Source organism: Ricinus communis, chromosome 3, assembly GCF_019578655.1.
Source record: "Ricinus communis isolate WT05 ecotype wild-type chromosome 3, ASM1957865v1, whole genome shotgun sequence".
Lineage (NCBI taxonomy): Eukaryota > Viridiplantae > Streptophyta > Magnoliopsida > Malpighiales > Euphorbiaceae > Ricinus > Ricinus communis.
Window position 1 is genome coordinate 16,923,000 of NC_063258.1, and position 5,610 is coordinate 16,928,609.

The 5,610-nt window shown below is 36.0% G+C and overlaps 1 non-coding gene across 1 annotated transcript; it reads left to right on the top strand.

The window, feature by feature from the left end:
- Window positions 1-5,252: 5,252 nt before the first annotated feature.
- Window positions 5,253-5,359, top strand: LOC112534145. The gene has a single exon (XR_003078454.2). It is a non-coding gene; the product is annotated as a small nucleolar RNA R71 (small nucleolar RNA).
- The last annotated feature ends 251 nt before the right edge of the window (window positions 5,360-5,610 follow it).

The following is a 5,610-nucleotide window of genomic DNA, read 5'->3' on the forward strand; positions in this document are numbered from 1 at the left end:
AGTAATGGTTGGCAATGCTTCCACCCATTTTGAAACATAATCCACCATGACCAGAATATACTTGTAGCCTAAAGAGCTAGGAAATGGACCCATGAAATCTATACCTCAAACATTAAAGAGTTCGACTTTAAGGATTCTTTTTAAGGGCATCTCATGTTTCTTAGTAATGTTGCCCATTCTTTGACATCTATCACATGTAAGAATAAACTCTCTACCATTTTTAAATAAAGTTGGCCACCAAAAACCAAATTGTAGTACCTTAGATGCTGTTTTTGTTACACCAAAGTGTCCTCCAACATCCAAGGAATAACAATGTCTCAAAAGATCTTGAGCTTCATCTTGAGGAATGCATCTCTGAATTAAACCATTAGCACATCTCTTGTAAAGCATAAGCTCCTCCCAATAATAGAATTTAATATCATGCAAAAATTTCTTCCTTTGTCGATAATCTAACTCATAATGAAGAACACCACTCACAAGATAATTTGCAATATCTGCATACCATGGAAGTTCCTTTGACACCACACTTAGTAAATGTTCATCATGAAGCGTGTCATTAATTGGGACACCATCATCATTCCTCTTTATTCCGTCTTGACCAATCCTTGATAGGTGATCTGCAACAAGGTTCTCACTACCCTTCTTGTCCCTCACTTCCCAATCAAACTCTTGAAGCATCAAGATCCATCGTAAAAGTCTAGGTTTTACGTCCTTCTTGCTTAGAAGATACTTAAGAGCAGCATGATCTAAATAAAAATCACCTTTTGCCCCACAAGATATGCTTTAAACTTGTTAAATGCATAAACGATGGCAAGCAACTCCTTTTCTGTAGTGGTGTAGTTGATCTGAGCAACATCAAGTAATTTGCTAGCATAGTAAATCACATAAGGCTTACCTTCCTTTCTTTGACCCAAAACAGCCCCCACCACAAAGTTACTAACATCACACATTATTTCAAATGGTTGCTCCCAATTAGGTGGTTGCAAGACGGGTATGGAAACAAGAGCTTTTTTCAAAGTTTCAAATGCATGAAGGCACGCTTCATCAAACTCAAAAACAACATCTTTAGCAAGTAACTTACATAATGGCCTTGCTATCTTGGAGAAGTCTTTGATAAATCTTCGATAGAAACCTACATGTCCAAGGAAACTTCTTATATCTTTAACACTCTTCGAAGGTGGCAAATTTTCACTTACTTCTATCTTTGCCTTATCAACTTCAATGCCTCTCTTTGAAACTAAATGGCCAAGAACGATTCCCTCTTGTGTCATAAAGTAACATTTTTCCTAATTCAAGACCAATCCATGCTCAATACACTTGACAAGAACTTTAGATAGATTGTCTAGACAGTTGGAAAAATTAGTACCATAAACACTGAAGTCATCCATAAAAACCTCTACATAATTATCGAGTAAATCACTAAGTATTGAAAACATGCATCTCTAGAAAGTTGCAGGTGCATTACATAAACCAAAAGGCATACGCCTAAAAGCAAAAGTACCATAGGGACATGTAAAGGTTGTTTTAGCTTGATCCTCAGGATGAATAGGAATTTGATAAAAACCACTAAGTCCATCCAAATAACAAAAATAAGAAAAGTTGGCCAATCTCTCAAGGACTTGGTCGATAAAAGGCAATGGGAAATTGTCCTTCCTAGTTGCTTTATTTAATTTTGTATAGTCAATACACATACGCACTGAATTTCCACTACACCAACCTCGACGGACGATCAGGGCAGTCCCCTAGATTTTTTTTTGTTTTTTGCATTTATTTATTGTATTTCTTATATACATGTCATGCATTTGGATTGCATTGCCTTTGTTTCTCTTTGATGAGCATTACCATGCGAGGTATCCATAACATGTTACACTGAGGACAGTGTGTCCTTCAAGTGTGGGGTGGGTGATATTTATATACACTTGTTTTCTTGTATTTTGTTTATCTTTTAGCTTTATTTATCTTGTGTGTGTTTTATTTTATTTTTATTGTTCTTGTATATAAAATTTGGATCCTTTTCTAATGTATATATCGCATTTCATTTATCCCATCTTTGTTATTTTTTTATTCTTTGTGCAATTTTTTGTAAAATTTTGAAATTTTTTCACTTTGTTTCGATGCTCTTACTGTTGACTCGCTTTTAAAATCCTGTTTATGTCCATGTGATTAGGTAAAACTGATAGTGTTGAGTCTTGCGAAAGAATGTAAGTTATTTAGTATGAGTTTTGCACTAAGTTGCTTTGGTTTATTTTATTCTGTTTTGAGGATTTTTGTTTGGGACCTACTCAAAAAGCACACTTGTGAGAAATTGAGCCTCAATTGTAAGCATACACTTTATATGCTTTTATTTATTTCTTGTTGAGAGTGCCAATTACTGTCTTTACTTTTAGAACTTTCTTGGTAATGCTTATGAGGGCCACAAGGAGAGTTTAACACTTTGGTATGATAGATGCACTTAGGCTTTTCATTCTAGCCAAATAGCCTTTATTCGTTTATTGATTCAGTAGATAACCCCTTCTTTCATCATTTCTATCATATTTTATTACCACTTAGTTTTATTCTGCTTTGGGTTATGATTTTGCATATGAGTAGTTTTTATTTGGAATTTTTATCTTGGGAATAGCGTTGGAAACTTATAGTAGCTTCCTTCAATCCATAAGAAATTCACCTATAGTATGTGAATGTTTCTTCCCTTAAAAAAAATAACAATAAGAAGAAGAATAAGAGGGAAGGGTGATGAAAAGAAAAAAAGTAAGTGAGCTAATTATTTAATTGCTTTTGGGAGTTTACATTTTGACTTGATTCCTATTTCCCACCTTGGACTACTGTTCATTGTTTATCCCTTGTGATTATTGTGGCTTGTGTGCAGGTCATTTATCTCATTGCAGAACACCATAGGTTCAACTCTTACTAAATTTACCTACCTCTACCTAATCCCCATTACAACCCTTATAAAGACCTCTTGACATGGTTGTTGACTCTCCATAAGTAGTAGGAGTAGGATTTAAGAGCAAGCATATATTAAGTAAGGCAGTATTCGATGCATTGAGCGATTAAACACTACCTTTTAAACACTTTGAGTGATTTAGAGTGAATCTTGTGAGGAGTTGGTTCTAAATAATTTTGTTGAGATAGTATTTTATAAATCATTAGCATCTTGGTTGTGATACTTGAATTGATTGCTTCGTTCCTTTTTGCTTGACTTATGCTTGTTAAGGATATGTGTAGGGGCTCTCTAGCTTGTTTATCAGTTTAAGTGTTGTTCCTTAGTGGTTTATTTTCCTTATTTTACTTTTGATTGCTTGAGGAAAAGCAATGAGCTAAGTGTGGGGTTATTTGATGTGCGTAGAATACACACATCTAAATGGGGTTTTTAAGGCTGATTTTATGTACATTTGGATGTGGATTGGTCCCAACACTCACCCTATGCGTCTGTTTATGTGCATCAGGTCCAAAAGAAGCCAAAGAGTGATAGAGGGAAGAATTGGAGTAGAATTAGACGTCAAAGTTGTCGAAACAAGTAAAGTTTATGCATTAGGAAGCTGAACACGGCCGTGTTCATTTTAACACTGGCCATGTTTTCAACACGGACACCAAAACGGCCGTGTTGGGTGCATTTGACAACAGGAAAAAGATGCATTAAGGAGCACGGCCACAGAGAGTAACACAGGCATCAACACAGGCCATGTTCCCAATATAGGCATCAACACCAGGCTGTGTTCCCAACATGGGCATCAACATGGCCATCTTTGCGGCAGTTGGACGAATTAACTAAAAGAAAGAAAAAAGGGAAACGCGATCCAAGTGGGGTTAGGACGTCCCAAACTCATTTCTCTCTCTCTCTAAGGGTTTTTTGAGCTAGAACCAAGGAGAAAGGAGACTTGGACCAAGGTTTCAATTGGATTCCCTTCAAAGATTGAAGATTGGGCGAGGTTCGTTGATTGGTGTCAATTCGAGCAAGAGGAACGAGAATTGATTCAAGATTGGGCAAGAGGAATTGGAGCTATTTACTCTCATCCGAGGGTGTATTCGGGTTTTTCTACCTTTACTCATTTTTTGTAATTGAGTTCTTGTGACTTTTGATAATGAACTTGATTAGTTAAACTTATTAACCCATTGGGGTTCTTTATCTAGGGATTTTTGTACTTAACTTTTGAATTGTATGTATTGATTTTCAATATTGATTTACAATGGAAGTGCTTATTGATTTGTTCTTCATATCTTGTTGAATGATTATTGGAATTTGATGTTCTTGAGAAAGACATTTAGGTTTGGATTGTCCTTTACAATCTAGAATTGAATTCACCTAGACATAAGGTGTTCGTTCTACCGAATTGAGGATTAACAACTCTCAATAGTGTTAATTGGTACATAATGCTAATTTGGATAATTAGGGTTAGGAAGAGATTTCAACCTAATTAATCTAAGTTAAGATGTTAGTGTCCTTGAGAAAGGCGTTCATTGCGTAGAGATTTTCCCACAGAAATTGAATTCAAGCAATCAATTCCATCTTTAGTTTCCATTCTCCAGAGACATGAATTCCCAAAGGGTTATTCCTTAACTTGAATTAATCCTTCCTTAGTAGCCGTAGTTAGATAACAATTAGAGTAGCTATTAGTTAATTTAGGAATTATTCATCATTCATTTTAGGCTAATATAACAGAGAACAAAGGAGTAACTCTAGGCTTTCACTTTCTTGAGGATTACGACCTTGATACTCGCCATTAGTGCTAGACTACATCGATAGGTACACTGCCTTAGATTGTAGCTTCCATAAGTATCCATCAGTTTAATTGAGAGGATGGGGTTGACCAAGAGAAACCGGGATGGTTCCTACATTGAGGGTTATAAGTGTTGGAATTTAGCCCTATTTTTTGGTGAAAACCCCCTTGCATGTAATTCACATCCTCATTTGTACTTAAATTACATTGAGAATATGAATGAGATCCTCCACAAGACTACAAACAATATTAGTACTTTCTAAAGAATTAATTTAATTTCTACTTACCAAATTGGTGAGAGCATCTACCTTTGCATTTAGCATTTTAATTGTGTCAAGCTCTAAAACTCCCCTCGCTTTTGCCATCGTTGTTTCATCACCCATGTATCCTTGAGATGCAAGTTCTTCAAGCAATGTAATGGCTTCTCTAGCCGTTTTGTCCATCCATTTTCCACCGGTTGCTACTGCATTCACGATATTTTTATTTTCATTCGTCAGTCTATTGTAGAAAATTTGAGGAATCATCCAATCCGGTAAGCCATGATGTGGACATTGCCTTTGGAGTTCGTTAAATCTCTCCCAAGCTGAATAGTTTGTCTCACTTCCATTTTGCTTGAAAGTAGTGATCTCATTGCGAAACTTGGCCGTTTTATATGGTGGAAAATATTTGTGCAGAGATGCTTGCTTCAATTGGTCCCACGTTGTGATTGATTCATTTGGCACACTAGCAAGCCAAAGTTATGCTTTATCCCTAACCAAAAATGGGAAGAGTCTGAGCCTTATTGCATCATCCGTTACACCATTGATCTTAAAAGTTGCATAAACATTAAGGAAAGTTAATATGTGGGCATAAGGATCTTCACCTTGTAAACCTCCAAATTGATTGTTTTGCA